Source organism: Meriones unguiculatus, chromosome X, assembly GCF_030254825.1.
Source record: "Meriones unguiculatus strain TT.TT164.6M chromosome X, Bangor_MerUng_6.1, whole genome shotgun sequence".
Lineage (NCBI taxonomy): Eukaryota > Metazoa > Chordata > Mammalia > Rodentia > Muridae > Meriones > Meriones unguiculatus.
In genome coordinates, this window is record NC_083369.1 from 139,918,976 (window position 1) to 139,943,717 (window position 24,742).

The 24,742-nt window shown below is 46.1% G+C and overlaps 1 protein-coding gene across 1 annotated transcript in view; it reads left to right on the forward strand.

Annotated features, from left to right (window-relative positions):
- Positions 1-24,742, forward strand: part of Ppef1 (protein phosphatase with EF-hand domain 1) — a 162,078-nt gene that overhangs the window by 23,950 nt on the left and 113,386 nt on the right. The window lies entirely within an intron of this gene.

Consider the following 24,742-nt stretch of genomic DNA (forward strand, 5'->3'; position numbering starts at 1 on the left):
AATTTTGTAGGGAGGTCCTCCTCCCCTTCCCTCTGATCCTAGTTTATCAGGTCTCATGAAGAAGAGGGACTGCATGTTCTTCCTCTGTGTCCTGGTAAAGCTCAACCCCTCTCACGGGGAGGTGATCAAAGAGAGGGCCATTGAATACATGTCAGTGACAGTCCCTGCTCCCATTACTAGGGAACCCACTTGGACACTGGGCTGAGAAAGTCTACATCAGTGCAGGGGTTCTAGGTTATCTCCATGAATGGTCCTTACTTGGAGTATCAGTGTCAGAAAAGACCCCTGGGTCCAGATTTTTGGGTTTTGTTGTTCTCCTGGAGCTCCTGTCCTCTCCTGGTATCATAGCCAAACTTTGCACAGAGCACAGGGATTCTTAGGAAACAATTGAGAGAGAAAAATCCTTTTTTTTTCTTTAAAATTGTTTTTTAATCGTTTTATTAATTACAGTTTATGAACTTTGTATCTGAGTCGTAGCTCCCTCTTTAATCCCCTCCCAAGCAAATCCTCCTACCCTCTCCTCCTTCCGTATCCCTCCCCAAGTCCTCTGACAGAGGAGGTCCTCCTCTCCTTTGCACTGATTCCAGTCTATCAGCTCTCATGAGGATTGGTTGCATTGTCTTCCTCTGTGGCCTGTAATGGCTTCATTCCCCTCATGGTGAGTTGATCACCAGTAAGTAGCAGGCCACTGAGTTTATGTCAGAGACAGTCCCTGTTCCCACTACTTGGGAACCCTCTTGTACACTGATCTGACCTACAGTTCATCTGTGCAGGGGTTCTAGGTCATGTGCATCTGTTGTCCTTGGTTGGAATAGTAGTGTCTGAAAATTCCCCTGTGTCCAGATTTTTCGGTTCTATTTTTCTCCTTGTGGAGCTGCTGTCCCCTCCAGGTATCATAGCCAAACTTTGTAGACAGTGCAGGGCATCTTATGAAAGAACTGGGAGCGAGTAATCTTTTCTTTTATTACTTCTTTTTTCAAAATAATTTTTTTATTTTATTAATGACAGTTTATTCATTTTTTATGCTAGCTGTGGCCCCTCCTTAGTCTACCCCCATTCCCATCTTCCCTCCTTCTTTTCCCAAGTCCCTAAGGAAGGCCACTGATAGGGGAGGTCCTCTTCCCCTTCCCTCTGATCCTACTTTATCAGGTCTCAGGAAGAGGGGCTGCCTTGTCTTCCTCTGTATCTTGTTCAGGCTGCACCCCCCTCAGGAAGAGGAGGAGGTGATCAAAGAAGCCAGCAAGGAGTTGCTGGCAGAGGGAGTTTTCATTACTGGGGAACCCACTTGGATCCTGAGCTGACCAGACCAAGGCTTCCCTCTGTGCAGGGTTTCGAGGTCCTCCCCATGAATTGTCCTTGGTTTGAGTGTCCGTCTCAGGAAAGAGGCCTGTGTCCAGATTTTTTGATTCTGCTGCTCCTTTAGGGGAACTTCTGTCCCCTCCAGGTCCCATGGCCAAACTTCAGGAGGAGTGCAGGGAATCTTATGAAAGAAGGGGGAGAGAGAAATGTTTGTTTTTTCTATTTTAAAAAATTTGTTTATTGTTTCATTAATTGCAGTTGATTCACTTGTTGTCCAGGCTGAAGCCCCTCCTTAGTCCCCTCCCCATCCCACCCTCCCTCACTTATCTCCTCCCCTGCTCCTCCCCAAGTCCCCTGATAGTGAAGTTCCTCCCCTTCCCTGTGATCCTAGTGTCTCAGATCACATCAGGAGTGGCTGCATCTTCTTCCTCTGTGGCCAGGAAAGGCTGCACCTGCCTGATGGGGAGGTGATGAAAGAGCAGGCCACTGAGTTTAAATGTCAGAGACAGTCCCTGTTCCCAATACTTGGGAACCCACTTGACGCTGAGCTGACATAGGCTACATCTTTTCAGGGGTTCTAGGTTATCTCCATGAATGGTCCTTGTTTGAAGTATTAGTCTCAGAAAAGAACCCCGTGTCCACCTTTTTTTTTTATTTGTTGCTCTCCTTGCAGAGTTCCTGTCCCCTCAGGTATCATAGCCAAACTTTGGACAGAGTGAAGGGAGTCTTTTAGAAAAGAGGGAGCAAGGAATCTTTTTTATTTTTATTTTTTAAATAAATTTTTGTTTTATTAATTAGGCTTTATTCCCGTTTTAGGCAAACAGTACCCCTCCTTAGTCCCTTCGGAATCGCATCCTCCATCTGCGTTCTCCTCTCAGTTACCTAACCAAGGACAATTTTGTAGGGAGGTCCTCCTCCCCTTCCCTCTGATCCTAGTTTATCAGGTCTCATGAAGAAGAGGGACTGCATGTTCTTCCTCTGTGTCCTGGTAAAGCTCAACCCCTCTCACGGGGAGGTGATCAAAGAGAGGGCCATTGAATACATGTCAGTGACAGTCCCTGCTCCCATTACTAGGGAACCCACTTGGACACTGGGCTGAGAAAGTCTACATCAGTGCAGGGGTTCTAGGTTATCTCCATGAATGGTCCTTACTTGGAGTATCAGTGTCAGAAAAGACCCCTGGGTCCAGATTTTTGGGTTTTGTTGTTCTCCTGGAGCTCCTGTCCTCTCCTGGTATCATAGCCAAACTTTGCACAGAGCACAGGGATTCTTAGGAAACAATTGAGAGAGAAAAATCCTTTTTTTTTCTTTAAAATTGTTTTTTAATCGTTTTATTAATTACAGTTTATGAACTTTGTATCTGAGTCGTAGCTCCCTCTTTAATCCCCTCCCAAGCAAATCCTCCTACCCTCTCCTCCTTCCGTATCCCTCCCCAAGTCCTCTGACAGAGGAGGTCCTCCTCTCCTTTGCACTGATTCCAGTCTATCAGCTCTCATGAGGATTGGTTGCATTGTCTTCCTCTGTGGCCTGTAATGGCTTCATTCCCCTCATGGTGAGTTGATCACCAGTAAGTAGCAGGCCACTGAGTTTATGTCAGAGACAGTCCCTGTTCCCACTACTTGGGAACCCTCTTGTACACTGATCTGACCTACAGTTCATCTGTGCAGGGGTTCTAGGTCATGTGCATCTGTTGTCCTTGGTTGGAATAGTAGTGTCTGAAAATTCCCCTGTGTCCAGATTTTTCGGTTCTATTTTTCTCCTTGTGGAGCTGCTGTCCCCTCCAGGTATCATAGCCAAACTTTGTAGACAGTGCAGGGCATCTTATGAAAGAACTGGGAGCGAGTAATCTTTTCTTTTATTACTTCTTTTTTCAAAATAATTTTTTTATTTTATTAATGACAGTTTATTCATTTTTTATGCTAGCTGTGGCCCCTCCTTAGTCTACCCCCATTCCCATCTTCCCTCCTTCTTTTCCCAAGTCCCTAAGGAAGGCCACTGATAGGGGAAGTCCTCTTCCCCTTCCCTCTGATCCTACTTTATCAGGTCTCAGGAAGAGGGGCTGCCTTGTCTTCCTCTGTATCTTGTTCAGGCTGCACCCCCCTCAGGAAGAGGAGGAGGTGATCAAAGAAGCCAGCAAGGAGTTGCTGGCAGAGGGAGTTTTCATTACTGGGGAACCCACTTGGATCCTGAGCTGACCAGACCAAGGCTTCCCTCTGTGCAGGGTTTCGAGGTCCTCCCCATGAATTGTCCTTGGTTTGAGTGTCCGTCTCAGGAAAGAGGCCTGTGTCCAGATTTTTTGATTCTGCTGCTCCTTTAGGGGAACTTCTGTCCCCTCCAGGTCCCATGGCTAAACTTCAGGAGGAGTGCAGGGAATCTTATGAAAGAAGGGGGAGAGAGAAATGTTTGTTTTTTCTATTTTAAAAAATTTGTTTATTGTTTCATTAATTGCAGTTGATTCACTTGTTGTCCAGGCTGAAGCCCCTCCTTAGTCCCCTCCCCATCCCACCCTCCCTCACTTATCTCCTCCCCTGCTCCTCCCCAAGTCCCCTGATAGTGAAGTTCCTCCCCTTCCCTGTGATCCTAGTGTCTCAGATCACATCAGGAGTGGCTGCATCTTCTTCCTCTGTGGCCAGGAAAGGCTGCACCTGCCTGATGGGGAGGTGATGAAAGAGCAGGCCACTGAGTTTAAATGTCAGAGACAGTCCCTGTTCCCAATACTTGGGAACCCACTTGACGCTGAGCTGACATAGGCTACATCTTTTCAGGGGTTCTAGGTTATCTCCATGAATGGTCCTTGTTTGAAGTATTAGTCTCAGAAAAGAACCCCGTGTCCACCTTTTTTTTTATTTGTTGCTCTCCTTGCAGAGTTCCTGTCCCCTCAGGTATCATAGCCAAACTTTGGACAGAGTGAAGGGAGTCTTTTAGAAAAGAGGGAGCAAGGAATCTTTTTTATTTTTATTTTTTAAATAAATTTTTGTTTTATTAATTAGGCTTTATTCCCGTTTTAGGCAAACAGTACCCCTCCTTAGTCCCTTCGGAATCGCATCCTCCATCTGCGTTCTCCTCTCAGTTACCTAACCAAGGACAATTTTGTAGGGAGGTCCTCCTCCCCTTCCCTCTGATCCTAGTTTATCAGGTCTCATGAAGAAGAGGGACTGCATGTTCTTCCTCTGTGTCCTGGTAAAGCACAACCCCTCTCACGGGGAGGTGATCAAAGAGAGGGCCATTGAATACATGTCAGTGACAGTCCCTGCTCCCATTACTAGGGAACCCACTTGGACACTGGGCTGAGAAAGTCTACATCAGTGCAGGGGTTCTAGGTTATCTCCATGAATGGTCCTTACTTGGAGTATCAGTGTCAGAAAAGACCCCTGGGTCCAGATTTTTGGGTTTTGTTGTTCTCCTGGAGCTCCTGTCCTCTCCTGGTATCATAGCCAAACTTTGCACAGAGCACAGGGATTCTTAGGAAACAATTGAGAGAGAAAAATCCTTTTTTTTTCTTTAAAATTGTTTTTTAATCGTTTTATTAATTACAGTTTATGAACTTTGTATCTGAGTCGTAGCTCCCTCTTTAATCCCCTCCCAAGCAAATCCTCCTACCCTCTCCTCCTTCCGTATCCCTCCCCAAGTCCTCTGACAGAGGAGGTCCTCCTCTCCTTTGCACTGATTCCAGTCTATCAGCTCTCATGAGGATTGGTTGCATTGTCTTCCTCTGTGGCCTGTAATGGCTTCATTCCCCTCATGGTGAGTTGATCACCAGTAAGTAGCAGGCCACTGAGTTTATGTCAGAGACAGTCCCTGTTCCCACTACTTGGGAACCCTCTTGTACACTGATCTGACCTACAGTTCATCTGTGCAGGGGTTCTAGGTCATGTGCATCTGTTGTCCTTGGTTGGAATAGTAGTGTCTGAAAATTCCCCTGTGTCCAGATTTTTCGGTTCTATTTTTCTCCTTGTGGAGCTGCTGTCCCCTCCAGGTATCATAGCCAAACTTTGTAGACAGTGCAGGGCATCTTATGAAAGAACTGGGAGCGAGTAATCTTTTCTTTTATTACTTCTTTTTTCAAAATAAATTTTTTATTTTATTAATGACAGTTTATTCATTTTTTATGCTAGCTGTGGCCCCTCCTTAGTCTACCCCCATTCCCATCTTCCCTCCTTCTTTTCCCAAGTCCCTAAGGAAGGCCACTGATAGGGGAGGTCCTCTTCCCCTTCCCTCTGATCCTACTTTATCAGGTCTCAGGAAGAGGGGCTGCCTTGTCTTCCTCTGTATCTTGTTCAGGCTGCACCCCCCTCAGGAAGAGGAGGAGGTGATCAAAGAAGCCAGCAAGGAGTTGCTGGCAGAGGGAGTTTTCATTACTGGGGAACCCACTTGGATCCTGAGCTGACCAGACCAAGGCTTCCCTCTGTGCAGGGTTTCGAGGTCCTCCCCATGAATTGTCCTTGGTTTGAGTGTCCGTCTCAGGAAAGAGGCCTGTGTCCAGATTTTTTGATTCTGCTGCTCCTTTAGGGGAACTTCTGTCCCCTCCAGGTCCCATGGCCAAACTTCAGGAGGAGTGCAGGGAATCTTATGAAAGAAGGGGGAGAGAGAAATGTTTGTTTTTTCTATTTTAAAAAATTTGTTTATTGTTTCATTAATTGCAGTTGATTCACTTGTTGTCCAGGCTGAAGCCCCTCCTTAGTCCCCTCCCCATCCCACCCTCCCTCACTTATCTCCTCCCCTGCTCCTCCCCAAGTCCCCTGATAGTGAAGTTCCTCCCCTTCCCTGTGATCCTAGTGTCTCAGATCACATCAGGAGTGGCTGCATCTTCTTCCTCTGTGGCCAGGAAAGGCTGCACCTGCCTGATGGGGAGGTGATGAAAGAGCAGGCCACTGAGTTTAAATGTCAGAGACAGTCCCTGTTCCCAATACTTGGGAACCCACTTGACGCTGAGCTGACATAGGCTACATCTTTTCAGGGGTTCTAGGTTATCTCCATGAATGGTCCTTGTTTGAAGTATTAGTCTCAGAAAAGAACCCCGTGTCCACCTTTTTTTTTATTTGTTGCTCTCCTTGCAGAGTTCCTGTCCCCTCAGGTATCATAGCCAAACTTTGGACAGAGTGAAGGGAGTCTTTTAGAAAAGAGGGAGCAAGGAATCTTTTTTATTTTTATTTTTTAAATAAATTTTTGTTTTATTAATTAGGCTTTATTCCCGTTTTAGGCAAACAGTACCCCTCCTTAGTCCCTTCGGAATCGCATCCTCCATCTGCGTTCTCCTCTCGGTTACCTAACCAAGGACAATTTTGTAGGGAGGTCCTCCTCCCCTTCCCTCTGATCCTAGTTTATCAGGTCTCATGAAGAAGAGGGACTGCATGTTCTTCCTCTGTGTCCTGGTAAAGCTCAACCCCTCTCACGGGGAGGTGATCAAAGAGAGGGCCATTGAATACATGTCAGTGACAGTCCCTGCTCCCATTACTAGGGAACCCACTTGGACACTGGGCTGAGAAAGTCTACATCAGTGCAGGGGTTCTAGGTTATCTCCATGAATGGTCCTTACTTGGAGTATCAGTGTCAGAAAAGACCCCTGGGTCCAGATTTTTGGGTTTTGTTGTTCTCCTGGAGCTCCTGTCCTCTCCTGGTATCATAGCCAAACTTTGCACAGAGCACAGGGATTCTTAGGAAACAATTGAGAGAGAAAAATCCTTTTTTTTTCTTTAAAATTGTTTTTTAATCGTTTTATTAATTACAGTTTATGAACTTTGTATCTGAGTCGTAGCTCCCTCTTTAATCCCCTCCCAAGCAAATCCTCCTACCCTCTCCTCCTTCCGTATCCCTCCCCAAGTCCTCTGACAGAGGAGGTCCTCCTCTCCTTTGCACTGATTCCAGTCTATCAGGTCTCATGAGGATTGGTTGCATTGTCTTCCTCTGTGGCCTGTAATGGCTTCATTCCCCTCATGGTGAGTTGATCACCAGTAAGTAGCAGGCCACTGAGTTTATGTCAGAGACAGTCCCTGTTCCCACTACTTGGGAACCCTCTTGTACACTGATCTGACCTACAGTTCATCTGTGCAGGGGTTCTAGGTCATGTGCATCTGTTGTCCTTGGTTGGAATAGTAGTGTCTGAAAATTCCCCTGTGTCCAGATTTTTCGGTTCTATTTTTCTCCTTGTGGAGCTGCTGTCCCCTCCAGGTATCATAGCCAAACTTTGTAGACAGTGCAGGGCATCTTATGAAAGAACTGGGAGCGAGTAATCTTTTCTTTTATTACTTCTTTTTTCAAAATAAATTTTTTATTTTATTAATGACAGTTTATTCATTTTTTATGCTAGCTGTGGCCCCTCCTTAGTCTACCCCCATTCCCATCTTCCCTCCTTCTTTTCCCAAGTCCCTAAGGAAGGCCACTGATAGGGGAGGTCCTCTTCCCCTTCCCTCTGATCCTACTTTATCAGGTCTCAGGAAGAGGGGCTGCCTTGTCTTCCTCTGTATCTTGTTCAGGCTGCACCCCCCTCAGGAAGAGGAGGAGGTGATCAACGAAGCCAGCAAGGAGTTGCTGGCAGAGGGAGTTTTCATTACTGGGGAACCCACTTGGATCCTGAGCTGACCAGACCAAGGCTTCCCTCTGTGCAGGGTTTCGAGGTCCTCCCCATGAATTGTCCTTGGTTTGAGTGTCCGTCTCAGGAAAGAGGCCTGTGTCCAGATTTTTTGATTCTGCTGCTCCTTTAGGGGAACTTCTGTCCCCTCCAGGTCCCATGGCCAAACTTCAGGAGGAGTGCAGGGAATCTTATGAAAGAAGGGGGAGAGAGAAATGTTTGTTTTTTCTATTTTAAAAAATTTGTTTATTGTTTCATTAATTGCAGTTGATTCACTTGTTGTCCAGGCTGAAGCCCCTCCTTAGTCCCCTCCCCATCCCACCCTCCCTCACTTATCTCCTCCCCTGCTCCTCCCCAAGTCCCCTGATAGTGAAGTTCCTCCCCTTCCCTGTGATCCTAGTGTCTCAGATCACATCAGGAGTGGCTGCATCTTCTTCCTCTGTGGCCAGGAAAGGCTGCACCTGCCTGATGGGGAGGTGATGAAAGAGCAGGCCACTGAGTTTAAATGTCAGAGACAGTCCCTGTTCCCAATACTTGGGAACCCACTTGACGCTGAGCTGACATAGGCTACATCTTTTCAGGGGTTCTAGGTTATCTCCATGAATGGTCCTTGTTTGAAGTATTAGTCTCAGAAAAGAACCCCGTGTCCACCTTTTTTTTATTTGTTGCTCTCCTTGCAGAGTTCCTGTCCCCTCAGGTATCATAGCCAAACTTTGGACAGAGTGAAGGGAGTCTTTTAGAAAAGAGGGAGCAAGGAATCTTTTTTATTTTTATTTTTTAAATAAATTTTTGTTTTATTAATTAGGCTTTATTCCCGTTTTAGGCAAACAGTACCCCTCCTTAGTCCCTTCGGAATCGCATCCTCCATCTGCGTTCTCCTCTCGGTTACCTAACCAAGGACAATTTTGTAGGGAGGTCCTCCTCCCCTTCCCTCTGATCCTAGTTTATCAGGTCTCATGAAGAAGAGGGACTGCATGTTCTTCCTCTGTGTCCTGGTAAAGCTCAACCCCTCTCACGGGGAGGTGATCAAAGAGAGGGCCATTGAATACATGTCAGTGACAGTCCCTGCTCCCATTACTAGGGAACCCACTTGGACACTGGGCTGAGAAAGTCTACATCAGTGCAGGGGTTCTAGGTTATCTCCATGAATGGTCCTTACTTGGAGTATCAGTGTCAGAAAAGACCCCTGGGTCCAGATTTTTGGGTTTTGTTGTTCTCCTGGAGCTCCTGTCCTCTCCTGGTATCATAGCCAAACTTTGCACAGAGCACAGGGATTCTTAGGAAACAATTGAGAGAGAAAAATCCTTTTTTTTTCTTTAAAATTGTTTTTTAATCGTTTTATTAATTACAGTTTATGAACTTTGTATCTGAGTCGTAGCTCCCTCTTTAATCCCCTCCCAAGCAAATCCTCCTACCCTCTCCTCCTTCCGTATCCCTCCCCAAGTCCTCTGACAGAGGAGGTCCTCTTCTCCTTTGCACTGATTCCAGTCTATCAGGTCTCATGAGGATTGGTTGCATTGTCTTCCTCTGTGGCCTGTAATGGCTTCATTCCCCTCATGGTGAGTTGATCACCAGTAAGTAGCAGGCCACTGAGTTTATGTCAGAGACAGTCCCTGTTCCCACTACTTGGGAACCCTCTTGTACACTGATCTGACCTACAGTTCATCTGTGCAGGGGTTCTAGGTCATGTGCATCTGTTGTCCTTGGTTGGAATAGTAGTGTCTGAAAATTCCCCTGTGTCCAGATTTTTCGGTTCTATTTTTCTCCTTGTGGAGCTGCTGTCCCCTCCAGGTATCATAGCCAAACTTTGTAGACAGTGCAGGGCATCTTATGAAAGAACTGGGAGAGAGTAATCTTTTCTTTTATTACTTCTTTTTTCAAAATAATTTTTTTATTTTATTAATGACAGTTTATTCATTTTTTATGCTAGCTGTGGCCCCTCCTTAGTCTACCCCCATTCCCATCTTCCCTCCTTCTTTTCCCAAGTCCCTAAGGAAGGCCACTGATAGGGGAAGTCCTCTTCCCCTTCCCTCTGATCCTACTTTATCAGGTCTCAGGAAGAGGGGCTGCCTTGTCTTCCTCTGTATCTTGTTCAGGCTGCACCCCCCTCAGGAAGAGGAGGAGGTGATCAACGAAGCCAGCAAGGAGTTGCTGGCAGAGGGAGTTTTCATTACTGGGGAACCCACTTGGATCCTGAGCTGACCAGACCAAGGCTTCCCTCTGTGCAGGGTTTCGAGGTCCTCCCCATGAATTGTCCTTGGTTTGAGTGTCCGTCTCAGGAAAGAGGCCTGTGTCCAGATTTTTTGATTCTGCTGCTCCTTTAGGGGAACTTCTGTCCCCTCCAGGTCCCATGGCCAAACTTCAGGAGGAGTGCAGGGAATCTTATGAAAGAAGGGGGAGAGAGAAATGTTTGTTTTTTCTATTTTAAAAAATTTGTTTATTGTTTCATTAATTGCAGTTGATTCACTTGTTGTCCAGGCTGAAGCCCCTCCTTAGTCCCCTCCCCATCCCACCCTCCCTCACTTATCTCCTCCCCTGCTCCTCCCCAAGTCCCCTGATAGTGAAGTTCCTCCCCTTCCCTGTGATCCTAGTGTCTCAGATCACATCAGGAGTGGCTGCATCTTCTTCCTCTGTGGCCAGGAAAGGCTGCACCTGCCTGATGGGGAGGTGATGAAAGAGCAGGCCACTGAGTTTAAATGTCAGAGACAGTCCCTGTTCCCAATACTTGGGAACCCACTTGACGCTGAGCTGACATAGGCTACATCTTTTCAGGGGTTCTAGGTTATCTCCATGAATGGTCCTTGTTTGAAGTATTAGTCTCAGAAAAGAACCCCGTGTCCACCTTTTTTTTATTTGTTGCTCTCCTTGCAGAGTTCCTGTCCCCTCAGGTATCATAGCCAAACTTTGGACAGAGTGAAGGGAGTCTTTTAGAAAAGAGGGAGCAAGGAATCTTTTTTATTTTTATTTTTTAAATAAATTTTTGTTTTATTAATTAGGCTTTATTCCCGTTTTAGGCAAACAGTACCCCTCCTTAGTCCCTTCGGAATCGCATCCTCCATCTGCGTTCTCCTCTCAGTTACCTAACCAAGGACAATTTTGTAGGGAGGTCCTCCTCCCCTTCCCTCTGATCCTAGTTTATCAGGTCTCATGAAGAAGAGGGACTGCATGTTCTTCCTCTGTGTCCTGGTAAAGCTCAACCCCTCTCACGGGGAGGTGATCAAAGAGAGGGCCATTGAATACATGTCAGTGACAGTCCCTGCTCCCATTACTAGGGAACCCACTTGGACACTGGGCTGAGAAAGTCTACATCAGTGCAGGGGTTCTAGGTTATCTCCATGAATGGTCCTTACTTGGAGTATCAGTGTCAGAAAAGACCCCTGGGTCCAGATTTTTGGGTTTTGTTGTTCTCCTGGAGCTCCTGTCCTCTCCTGGTATCATAGCCAAACTTTGCACAGAGCACAGGGATTCTTAGGAAACAATTGAGAGAGAAAAATCCTTTTTTTTTCTTTAAAATTGTTTTTTAATCGTTTTATTAATTACAGTTTATGAACTTTGTATCTGAGTCGTAGCTCCCTCTTTAATCCCCTCCCAAGCAAATCCTCCTACCCTCTCCTCCTTCCGTATCCCTCCCCAAGTCCTCTGACAGAGGAGGTCCTCTTCTCCTTTGCACTGATTCCAGTCTATCAGGTCTCATGAGGATTGGTTGCATTGTCTTCCTCTGTGGCCTGTAATGGCTTCATTCCCCTCATGGTGAGTTGATCACCAGTAAGTACCAGGCCACTGAGTTTATGTCAGAGACAGTCCCTGTTCCCACTACTTGGGAACCCTCTTGTACACTGATCTGACCTACAGTTCATCTGTGCAGGGGTTCTAGGTCATGTGCATCTGTTGTCCTTGGTTGGAATAGTAGTGTCTGAAAATTCCCCTGTGTCCAGATTTTTCGGTTCTATTTTTCTCCTTGTGGAGCTGCTGTCCCCTCCAGGTATCATAGCCAAACTTTGTAGACAGTGCAGGGCATCTTATGAAAGAACTGGGAGCGAGTAATCTTTTCTTTTATTACTTCTTTTTTCAAAATAATTTTTTTATTTTATTAATGACAGTTTATTCATTTTTTATGCTAGCTGTGGCCCCTCCTTAGTCTACCCCCATTCCCATCTTCCCTCCTTCTTTTCCCAAGTCCCTAAGGAAGGCCACTGATAGGGGAAGTCCTCTTCCCCTTCCCTCTGATCCTACTTTATCAGGTCTCAGGAAGAGGGGCTGCCTTGTCTTCCTCTGTATCTTGTTCAGGCTGCACCCCCCTCAGGAAGAGGAGGAGGTGATCAAAGAAGCCAGCAAGGAGTTGCTGGAAGAGGGAGTTTTCATTACTGGGGAACCCACTTGGATCCTGAGCTGACCAGACCAAGGCCTCCCTCTGTGCAGGGTTTCGAGGTCCTCCCCATGAATTGTCCTTCGTTTGAGTGTCCGTCTCAGGAAAGAGGCCTGTGTCCAGATTTTTTGATTCTGCTGCTCCTTTAGGGGAACTTCTGTCCCCTCCAGGTCCCATGGCCAAACTTCAGGAGGAGTGCAGGGAATCTTATGAAAGAAGGGGGAGAGAGAAATGTTTGTTTTTTCTATTTTAAAAAATTTGTTTATTGTTTCATTAATTGCAGTTGATTCACTTGTTGTCCAGGCTGAAGCCCCTCCTTAGTCCCCTCCCCATCCCACCCTCCCTCACTTATCTCCTCCCCTGCTCCTCCCCAAGTCCCCTGATAGTGAAGTTCCTCCCCTTCCCTGTGATCCTAGTGTCTCAGATCACATCAGGAGTGGCTGCATCTTCTTCCTCTGTGGCCAGGAAAGGCTGCACCTGCCTGATGGGGAGGTGATGAAAGAGCAGGCCACTGAGTTTAAATGTCAGAGACAGTCCCTGTTCCCAATACTTGGGAACCCACTTGACGCTGAGCTGACATAGGCTACATCTTTTCAGGGGTTCTAGGTTATCTCCATGAATGGTCCTTGTTTGAAGTATTAGTCTCAGAAAAGAACCCCGTGTCCACCTTTTTTTTATTTGTTGCTCTCCTTGCAGAGTTCCTGTCCCCTCAGGTATCATAGCCAAACTTTGGACAGAGTGAAGGGAGTCTTTTAGAAAAGAGGGAGCAAGGAATCTTTTTTATTTTTATTTTTTAAATAAATTTTTGTTTTATTAATTAGGCTTTATTCCCGTTTTAGGCAAACAGTACCCCTCCTTAGTCCCTTCGGAATCGCATCCTCCATCTGCGTTCTCCTCTCAGTTACCTAACCAAGGACAATTTTGTAGGGAGGTCCTCCTCCCCTTCCCTCTGATCCTAGTTTATCAGGTCTCATGAAGAAGAGGGACTGCATGTTCTTCCTCTGTGTCCTGGTAAAGCTCAACCCCTCTCACGGGGAGGTGATCAAAGAGAGGGCCATTGAATACATGTCAGTGACAGTCCCTGCTCCCATTACTAGGGAACCCACTTGGACACTGGGCTGAGAAAGTCTACATCAGTGCAGGGGTTCTAGGTTATCTCCATGAATGGTCCTTACTTGGAGTATCAGTGTCAGAAAAGACCCCTGGGTCCAGATTTTTGGGTTTTGTTGTTCTCCTGGAGCTCCTGTCCTCTCCTGGTATCATAGCCAAACTTTGCACAGAGCACAGGGATTCTTAGGAAACAATTGAGAGAGAAAAATCCTTTTTTTTTCTTTAAAATTGTTTTTTAATCGTTTTATTAATTACAGTTTATGAACTTTGTATCTGAGTCGTAGCTCCCTCTTTAATCCCCTCCCAAGCAAATCCTCCTACCCTCTCCTCCTTCCGTATCCCTCCCCAAGTCCTCTGACAGAGGAGGTCCTCTTCTCCTTTGCACTGATTCCAGTCTATCAGGTCTCATGAGGATTGGTTGCATTGTCTTCCTCTGTGGCCTGTAATGGCTTCATTCCCCTCATGGTGAGTTGATCACCAGTAAGTAGCAGGCCACTGAGTTTATGTCAGAGACAGTCCCTGTTCCCACTACTTGGGAACCCTCTTGTACACTGATCTGACCTACAGTTCATCTGTGCAGGGGTTCTAGGTCATGTGCATCTGTTGTCCTTGGTTGGAATAGTAGTGTCTGAAAATTCCCCTGTGTCCAGATTTTTCGGTTCTATTTTTCTCCTTGTGGAGCTGCTGTCCCCTCCAGGTATCATAGCCAAACTTTGTAGACAGTGCAGGGCATCTTATGAAAGAACTGGGAGAGAGTAATCTTTTCTTTTATTACTTCTTTTTTCAAAATAATTTTTTTATTTTATTAATGACAGTTTATTCATTTTTTATGCTAGCTGTGGCCCCTCCTTAGTCTACCCCCATTCCCATCTTCCCTCCTTCTTTTCCCAAGTCCCTAAGGAAGGCCACTGATAGGGGAAGTCCTCTTCCCCTTCCCTCTGATCCTACTTTATCAGGTCTCAGGAAGAGGGGCTGCCTTGTCTTCCTCTGTATCTTGTTCAGGCTGCACCCCCCTCAGGAAGAGGAGGAGGTGATCAACGAAGCCAGCAAGGAGTTGCTGGCAGAGGGAGTTTTCATTACTGGGGAACCCACTTGGATCCTGAGCTGACCAGACCAAGGCTTCCCTCTGTGCAGGGTTTCGAGGTCCTCCCCATGAATTGTCCTTGGTTTGAGTGTCCGTCTCAGGAAAGAGGCCTGTGTCCAGATTTTTTGATTCTGCTGCTCCTTTAGGGGAACTTCTGTCCCCTCCAGGTCCCATGGCCAAACTTCAGGAGGAGTGCAGGGAATCTTATGAAAGAAGGGGGAGAGAGAAATGTTTGTTTTTTCTATTTTAAAAAATTTGTTTATTGTTTCATTAATTGCAGTTGATTCACTTGTTGTCCAGGCTGAAGCCCCTCCTTAGTCCCCTCCCCATCCCACCCTCCCTCACTTATCTCCTCCCCTGCTCCTCCCCAAGTCCCCTGATAGTGAAGTTCCTCCCCTTCCCTGTGATCCTAGTGTCTCAGATCACATCAGGAGTGGCTGCATCTTCTTCCTCTGTGGCCAGGAAAGGCTGCACCTGCCTGATGGGGAGGTGATGAAAGAGCAGGCCACTGAGTTTAAATGTCAGAGACAGTCCCTGTTCCCAATACTTGGGAACCCACTTGACGCTGAGCTGACATAGGCTACATCTTTTCAGGGGTTCTAGGTTATCTCCATGAATGGTCCTTGTTTGAAGTATTAGTCTCAGAAAAGAACCCCGTGTCCACCTTTTTTTTATTTGTTGCTCTCCTTGCAGAGTTCCTGTCCCCTCAGGTATCATAGCCAAACTTTGGACAGAGTGAAGGGAGTCTTTTAGAAAAGAGGGAGCAAGGAATCTTTTTTATTTTTATTTTTTAAATAAATTTTTGTTTTATTAATTAGGCTTTATTCCCGTTTTAGGCAAACAGTACCCCTCCTTAGTCCCTTCGGAATCGCATCCTCCATCTGCGTTCTCCTCTCAGTTACCTAACCAAGGACAATTTTGTAGGGAGGTCCTCCTCCCCTTCCCTCTGATCCTAGTTTATCAGGTCTCATGAAGAAGAGGGACTGCATGTTCTTCCTCTGTGTCCTGGTAAAGCTCAACCCCTCTCACGGGGAGGTGATCAAAGAGAGGGCCATTGAATACATGTCAGTGACAGTCCCTGCTCCCATTACTAGGGAACCCACTTGGACACTGGGCTGAGAAAGTCTACATCAGTGCAGGGGTTCTAGGTTATCTCCATGAATGGTCCTTACTTGGAGTATCAGTGTCAGAAAAGACCCCTGGGTCCAGATTTTTGGGTTTTGTTGTTCTCCTGGAGCTCCTGTCCTCTCCTGGTATCATAGCCAAACTTTGCACAGAGCACAGGGATTCTTAGGAAACAATTGAGAGAGAAAAATCCTTTTTTTTTCTTTAAAATTGTTTTTTAATCGTTTTATTAATTACAGTTTATGAACTTTGTATCTGAGTCGTAGCTCCCTCTTTAATCCCCTCCCAAGCAAATCCTCCTACCCTCTCCTCCTTCCGTATCCCTCCCCAAGTCCTCTGACAGAGGAGGTCCTCTTCTCCTTTGCACTGATTCCAGTCTATCAGGTCTCATGAGGATTGGTTGCATTGTCTTCCTCTGTGGCCTGTAATGGCTTCATTCCCCTCATGGTGAGTTGATCACCAGTAAGTACCAGGCCACTGAGTTTATGTCAGAGACAGTCCCTGTTCCCACTACTTGGGAACCCTCTTGTACACTGATCTGACCTACAGTTCATCTGTGCAGGGGTTCTAGGTCATGTGCATCTGTTGTCCTTGGTTGGAATAGTAGTGTCTGAAAATTCCCCTGTGTCCAGATTTTTCGGTTCTATTTTTCTCCTTGTGGAGCTGCTGTCCCCTCCAGGTATCATAGCCAAACTTTGTAGACAGTGCAGGGCATCTTATGAAAGAACTGGGAGCGAGTAATCTTTTCTTTTATTACTTCTTTTTTCAAAATAATTTTTTTATTTTATTAATGACAGTTTATTCATTTTTTATGCTAGCTGTGGCCCCTCCTTAGTCTACCCCCATTCCCATCTTCCCTCCTTCTTTTCCCAAGTCCCTAAGGAAGGCCACTGATAGGGGAAGTCCTCTTCCCCTTCCCTCTGATCCTACTTTATCAGGTCTCAGGAAGAGGGGCTGCCTTGTCTTCCTCTGTATCTTGTTCAGGCTGCACCCCCCTCAGGAAGAGGAGGAGGTGATCAAAGAAGCCAGCAAGGAGTTGCTGGAAGAGGGAGTTTTCATTACTGGGGAACCCACTTGGATCCTGAGCTGACCAGACCAAGGCCTCCCTCTGTGCAGGGTTTCGAGGTCCTCCCCATGAATTGTCCTTCGTTTGAGTGTCCGTCTCAGGAAAGAGGCCTGTGTCCAGATTTTTTGATTCTGCTGCTCCTTTAGGGGAACTTCTGTCCCCTCCAGGTCCCATGGCCAAACTTCAGGAGGAGTGCAGGGAATCTTATGAAAGAAGGGGGAGAGAGAAATGTTTGTTTTTTCTATTTTAAAAAATTTGTTTATTGTTTCATTAATTGCAGTTGATTCACTTGTTGTCCAGGCTGAAGCCCCTCCTTAGTCCCCTCCCCATCCCACCCTCCCTCACTTATCTCCTCCCCTGCTCCTCCCCAAGTCCCCTGATAGTGAAGTTCCTCCCCTTCCCTGTGATCCTAGTGTCTCAGATCACATCAGGAGTGGCTGCATCTTCTTCCTCTGTGGCCAGGAAAGGCTGCACCTGCCTGATGGGGAGGTGATGAAAGAGCAGGCCACTGAGTTTAAATGTCAGAGACAGTCCCTGTTCCCAATACTTGGGAACCCACTTGACGCTGAGCTGACATAGGCTACATCTTTTCAGGGGTTCTAGGTTATCTCCATGAATGGTCCTTGTTTGAAGTATTAGTCTCAGAAAAGAACCCCGTGTCCACCTTTTTTTTATTTGTTGCTCTCCTTGCAGAGTTCCTGTCCCCTCAGGTATCATAGCCAAACTTTGGACAGAGTGAAGGGAGTCTTTTAGAAAAGAGGGAGCAAGGAATCTTTTTTATTTTTATTTTTTAAATAAATTTTTGTTTTATTAATTAGGCTTTATTCCCGTTTTAGGCAAACAGTACCCCTCCTTAGTCCCTTCGGAATCGCATCCTCCATCTGCGTTCTCCTCTCAGTTACCTAACCAAGGACAATTTTGTAGGGAGGTCCTCCTCCCCTTCCCTCTGATCCTAGTTTATCAGGTCTCATGAAGAAGAGGGACTGCATGTTCTTCCTCTGTGTCCTGGTAAAGCTCAACCCCTCTCACGGGGAGGTGATCAAAGAGAGGGCCATTGAATACATGTCAGTGACAGTCCCTGCTCCCATTACTAGGGAACCCACTTGGACACTGGGCTGAGAAAGTCTACATCAGTGCAGGGGTTCTAGGTTATCTCCATGAATGGTCCTTACTTGGAGTATCAGTGTCAGAAAAGACCCCTGGGTCCAGATTTTTGGGTTTTGTTGTTCTCCTGGAGCTCCTGTCCTCTCCTGGTATCATAGCCAAACTTTGCACAGAGCACAGGGATTCTTAGGAAACAATTGAGAGAGAAAAATCCTTTTTTTTTCTTTAAAATTGTTTTTTAATCGTTTTATTAATTACAGTTTATGAACTTTGTATCTGAGTCGTAGCTCCCTCTTTAATCCCCTCCCAAGCAAATCCTCCTACCCTCTCCTCCTTCCGTATCCCTCCCCAAGTCCTCTGACAGAGGAGGTCCTCTTCTCCTTTGCACTGATTCCAGTCTATCAGGTCTCATGAGGATTGGTTGCATTGTCTTCCTCTGTGGCCTGTAATGGCTTCATTCCCCTCATAGTGAGTTGATCACCAGTAAGTAGCAGGCCACTGAGTTTATGTCAGAGACAGTCCCTGTTCCCACTACTTGGGAACCCTCTTGTACACTGATCTGACCTACAGTTCATCTGTGCAGGGGTTCTAGGTCATGTGCATCTGTTGTCCTTGGTTGGAATAGTAGTGTCTGAAAATTCCCCTGTGTCCAGATTTTTCGGTTCTATTTTTCTCCTTGTGGAGCTGCTGTCCCCTCCAGGTATCATAGCCAAACTTTGTAGACAGTGCAGGGCATCTTATGAAAGAACTGGGAGCGAGTAATCTTTTCTTTTATTACTTCTTTTTTCAAAATAATTTTTTTATTTTATTAATGACAGTTTATTCATTTTTTATGCTAGCTGTGGCCCCTCCTTAGTCTACCCCCATTCCCATCTTCCCTCCTTCTTTTCCCAAGTCCCTAATGAAGGCCACTGATAGGGGAAGTCCTCTTCCCCTTCCCTCTGATCCTACTTTATCAGGTCTCAGGAAGAGGGGCTGCCTTGTCTTCCTCTGTATCTTGTTCAGGCTGCACCCCCCTCAGGAAGAGGAGGAGGTGATCAAAGAAGCCAGCAAGGAGTTGCTGGAAGAGGGAGTTTTCATTACTGGGGAACCCACTTGGATCCTGAGCTGACCAGACCAAGGCTTCCCTCTGTGCAGGGTTTCGAGGTCCTCCCCATGAATTGTCCTTCGTTTGAGTGTCCGTCTCAGGAAAGAGGCCTGTGTCCAGATTTTTTGATTCTGCTGCTCCTTTAGGGGAACTTCTGTCCCCTCCAGGTCCCATGGCCAAACTTCAGGAGGAGTGCAGGGAATCTTATGAAAGAAGGGGGAGAGAGAAATGTTTGTTTTTTCTATTTTAAAAAATTTGTTTATTGTTTCATTAATTGCAGTTGATTCACTTGTTGTCCAGGCTGAAGCCCCTCCTTAGTCCCCTCCCCATCCCACCCTCCCTCACTTATCTCCTCCCCTGCTCCTCCCCAAGTCCCCTGATAGTGAAGTTCCTCCCCTTCCCTGTGATCCTAGTCTCTCAGATCACATCAGGAGTGGCTGCATCTTCTTCCTCTGTGGCCAGGAAAGGCTGCACCTGCCTGATGGGGAGGTGATGAAAGAGCAGGCCACTGAGTTTAAATGTCAGAGACAGTCCCTGTTCCCAATACTTGGGAACCCACTTGACGCTGAGCTGACATAGGCTACATCTTTTCAGGGGTTCTAGGTTATCTCCATGAATGGTCCTTGTTTGAAGTATTAGTCTCAGAAAAGAACCCCGTGTCCACCTTTTTTTTTATTTGTTGCTCTCCTTGCAGAGTTCCTGTCCCCTCAGGTATCATAGCCAAACTTTGGACAGAGTGAAGGGAGTCTTTTAGAAAAGAGGGAGCAAGGAATCTTTTTTATTTTTATTTTTTAAATAAATTTTTGTTTTATTAATTAGGCTTTATTCCCGTTTTAGGCAAACAGTACCCCTCCTTAGTCCCTTCGGAATCGCATCCTCCATCTGCCTTCTCCTCTCAGTTACCTAACCAAGGACAATTTTGTAGGGAGGTCCTCCTCCCCTTCCCTCTGATCCTAGTTTATCAGGTCTCATGAAGAAGAGGGACTGCATGTTCTTCCTCTGTGTCCTGGTAAAGCTCAACCCCTCTCACGGGGAGGTGATCAAAGAGAGGGCCATTGAATACATGTCAGTGACAGTCCCTGCTCCCATTACTAGGGAACCCACTTGGACACTGGGCTGAGAAAGTCTACATCAGTGCAGGGGTTCTAGGTTATCTCCATGAATGGTCCTTACTTGGAGTATCAGTGTCAGAAAAGACCCCTGGGTCCAGATTTTTGGGTTTTGTTGTTCTCCTGGAGCTCCTGTCCTCTCCTGGTATCATAGCCAAACTTTGCACAGAGTACAGGGATTCTTAGGAAACAATTGAGAGAGAAAAATCCTTTTTTTTTCTTTAAAATTGTTTTTTAACCGTTTTATTAATTACAGTTTATGAACTTTGTATCTGAGTCGTAGCTCCCTCTTTAATCCCCTCCCAAGCAAATCCTCCTACCCTCTCCTCCTTCCGTATCCCTCCCCAAGTCCTCTGACAGAGGAGGTCCTCCTCTCCTTTGCACTGATTCCAGTCTATCAGGTCTCATGAGGATTGGTTGCATTGTCTTCCTCTGTGGCCTGTAATGGCTTCATTCCCCTCATGGTGAGTTGATTGATCACCAGTAGCAGGCCACTGAGTTTATGTCAGAGACAGTCGCTGTTCCCACTATTTGGGAACCCTCTTGTACACTGATCTGACCTACAGTTCATCTGTGCAGGGGTTCTAGGTCATGTGCATCTGTTGTCCTTGGTTGGAATAGTAGTGTCTGAAAATTCCCCTGTGTCCAGATTTTTCGGTTCTATTTTTCTCCTTGTGGAGCTGCTGTCCCCTCCAGGTATCATAGCCAAACTTTGTAGACAGTGCAGGGCATCTTATGAAAGAACTGGGAGCGAGTAATCTTTTCTTTTATTACTTCTTTTTTCAAAATAATTTTTTTATTTTATTAATGACAGTTTATTCATTTTTTATGCTAGCTGTGGCCCCTCCTTAGTCTACCCCCATTCCCATCTTTTCTCCTTCTTTTCCCAAGTCCCCAAGGAAGGCCACTGATAGGGGAGGTCCTCTTCCCCTTTCCTCTGATCCTACTTTATCAGGTCTCAGGAAGAGGGGCTGCCTTGTCTTCCTCTGTATCTTGTTCAGGCTGCACCCCCCTCAGGAAGAGGAGGAGGTGATCAAAGAAGCCAGCAAGGAATTGCTGGCAGAGGGAGTTTTCATTACTAGGGAACCCACTTGGATCCTGAGCTGACCAGACCAAGGCTTCCCTCTGTGCAGGGGTTCGAGGTCCTCCCCATGAATTGTCCTTGGTTTGAGTGTCCGTCTCAGGAAAGAGGCCTGTGTCCAGATTTTTTGATTCTGCTGCTCCTTTAGGGGAACTTCTGTCCCCTCCAGGTCCCATGGCCAAACTTCAGGAGGAGTGCAGGGAATCTTATGAAAGAAGGGGGAGAGAGAAATGTTTGTTTTTTCTATTTTAAAAAATTTGTTTATTGTTTCATTAATTGCAGTTGATTCACTTGTTGTCCAGGCTGAAGCCCCTCCTTAGTCCCCTCCCCATCCCACCCTCCCTCACTTATCTCCTCCCCTGCTCCTCCCCAAGTCCCCTGATAGTGAAGTTCCTCCCCTTCCCTGTGATCCTAGTCTCTCAGATCACATCAGGAGTGGCTGCATCTTCTTCCTCTGTGGCCAGGAAAGACTGCACCTGCCTGATGGGGAGGTGATGAAAGAGCAGGCCACTGAGTTTAAATGTCAGAGACAGTCCCTGTTCCCAATACTTGGGAACCCACTTGACGCTGAGCTGACATAGGCTACATCTTTTCAGGGGTTCTAGGTTATCTCCATGAATGGTCCTTGTTTGAAGTATTAGTCTCAGAAAAGAACCCCGTGTCCACCTTTTTTTTTTATTTGTTGCTCTCCTTGCAGAGTTCCTGTCCCCTCAGGTATCATAGCCAAACTTTGGACAGAGTGAAGGGAGTCTTTTAGAAAAGAGGGAGCAAGGAATCTTTTTTATTTTTATTTTTTAAATAAATTTTTGTTTTATTAATTAGGCTTTTTTCACATTTTAGGCAAACAGTAGCCCCTCCTTAGTCCCTTCGGAATCGCATCCTCCATCTTTGTTCTCCTCTCAGTTACCTAACCAAGGACAATTTTGTAGGGAGGTTCTCCTCCCCTTCCCTCTGATCCTAGTTTATCAGGTCTCATGAAGAAGAAGGGCTGCATTGTCTTCCTCTGTGTCCTGGTTAAGCTCAACCCCTCTCACGGGGAGGTGATCAAAGAGAGGGCCATTGAATTTATGTCAGAGACAGTGCCTGCTCCCATTACTAGGGAACCCACTTGGACACTGGGCTGAGAAAGTCTACATGAGTGCTGGGGTTCTAGGTTATCTCCATGAATTGACCTTGGTTGGAGTATCAGTGTCAGAAAAGACCCCTGGGTCCAGATTTTTGGGTTTTGTTGTTCTCCTGGAGCTCCTGTCCTCTCCTGGTATCATAGCCAAACTTTGCACAGAGTACAGGGAATCTTAGGAAACAATTGAGAGAGAAAAATCCTGTTTTGTTTTTTAAAATTGTTTTTTTTAATCGTTTTATTAATTACAGTTTATGGACTTTGTATCTGAGTCGTAACTCCCTCTTTAATCCCCTCCCATGCAAATCCTCCTACCCTCTCCTCCTTCCGTATCCCTCCCCAAGTCCTCTGACAGAGGAGGTCCTCCTCTCCTTTGCACTGATTCCAGTCTATCAGGTCTCATGAGGATTCGTTGTATTGTCTTCCTCTGTGGCCTGGTATGACTTCATTCCCCTCATGGTGAGTTGATCACCAGTAGCAGGCCACTGAGTTTATGTCAGAGATTGTCCTTGTTCCCACTACTTGGGAACCCACTTGGACACTGATCTGACCTACACTTCATCTGTGCAGGGGTTCTAGGTCATCTGCATCTGCTGTCCTTGGTTGGACTAGTAGTCTCAGAAAATTCCTTTGTGTCCAGATTTTTCGGTTCTGTTTTTCTACTTGTGGAGCTGCTGTCCCCTCCAGGTATCATAGCCAAACTTTGTAGACAGTGCAGGGCATCTTGTGAAAGAACTGGGTGGGAGTAATCTTTTCTTTTATTACTTCTTTTTTTAAAATAATTTTTTTATTTTATTAATGACAGTTTATTCATTTTTTATGCTAGCTGTGGTCCTTCCGTAGTCTACCCCCAATCCCATCTTCCCTCCCTCTTTTCCCAAGTCCCTAAGGAAGGCCCCTGATAGGGGAGGTCCTCTTTCTCTTCCCTCTTATCCTACTTTATCAGGTCTCAGGAAGAGGGGATGCCTTGTCTTCCTCTGTATCTTGTTCAGGCTGCACCCCCCTCAGGAAGAGGAGGAGGTGATCAAAGAAGCCAGCAAGGAGTTGCTGGCAGAAGGAGTTTTCATTACTAGGGAACCCACTTGGATCCTGAGCTGACCAAGGCTTCCCTCTGTGCAGGGTTTCGAGGTCCTCCCCATGAATTGTCCTTGGTTTGAGTGTCCGTCTCAGGAAAGAGGCCTGTGTCCAGATTTTTTGATTCTGCTGCTCCTTTAGGGGAACTTCTGTCCCTTCCAGGTTCCATGGCCAAACTTCAGGCAGAGTGCAGGGAATCTTATGAAAGAAGGGGGAGAGAGAAATGTTTCTTTTTTCTATTTAAAAAATTTGTTTATTGTTTCATTAATTGCAGTTGATTCACTTGTTATCCAGGCTGAAGCCCCTCCTTAGTCCCCTCCCCATCTCACCCTCCCTCACTTATCTCCTCCCCTGCTCCTCCCCAAGTCCCCTGATAGTGAAGTTCCTCCCCTTCCCTGTGATCCTAGTGTCTCAGATCACATCAGGAGTGGCTGCATCTTCTTCCTCTGTGGCCAGGAAAGGCTGCACCTGCCTGTTGTGGAGGTGATGAAAGAGCAGGCCACTGAGTTTAAATGTCAGAGACAGTCCCTGTTCCCAATACTTGGGAACCCACTTGACGCTGAGCTGACATAGGCTACATCTTTTCAGCGGTTCTAGGTTATCTCCATGAATGGTCCTTGTTTGAAGTATTAGTCTCAGAAAAGAACCCCGTGTCCACATTTTTTTTTTTATTTGTTGCTCTCCTTGCAGAGTTCCTGTCCCCTCAGGTATCATAGCAAACCTTTGGGCAGAGTGCAGGGAATGTTTTGAAAAAAGAGGGAGCAAGGAATCTTTTTTTTTTCCTTTTTTAAAATAAATTTTTTTTTTTTATTAATTACGCTCTATTCACTTTTTCGGCAAACAATAGCCCCTCCTTAGTCCCTTCGCAATCGCATCCTCCATCTGCGTTCTCTTCTCAATTCCCTAACCAAGGACAATCTTCTGTACCCTCCAGGTTCCATGGGCAAACTTTGGGCCGAGTGCGGGGTATCTTATGAAAGTAGTGGGAAAATGAAATCTTTTTCTGTTTCACATTTATCAATTTTTTTTTGTCAATTCCTGTTTATTCAGTTTGTATCAGTGCTCTAACCCGGTCCTTAGTGCCCTTCCAATCTCATCCTCCCTCCGTAGGCTTCTTTTACCTCTCCCAAAGTTCACTGGTAGAGGATGTCAGTCTCTTCCTAGTGTATCAGGTCTCAAGAGTAGTGGCTCTTTTTTTTTTTTTCTTTGTGGGTTGGTAAAGCTAAACCTCCCTCAAGGTGAGGTGATCACGGAGGGTATATTTATAGTTTCAGAGGGTTAGTTCATGACCATCATGTTATGAGAAGGCAGGCATGGTATTGGAACAGTATCTGTGTACTCTACAACCTCATTGGCAGGCAGAGAGAGAAAGAGACTGGGCCTGGTGTGGGCTTATGAAACCTCAAAGCCCACTTCCGCTAACAGTCTTTTTTCAGTAGGACCACACCTCCTAATTCTTTTCACACATTTCATTAAATGAGGACTAAGCATTTAATCATGTGATCTTATGGGAGTCAGTCTAATTCTAACTACTACAAGGAAGTAGAGA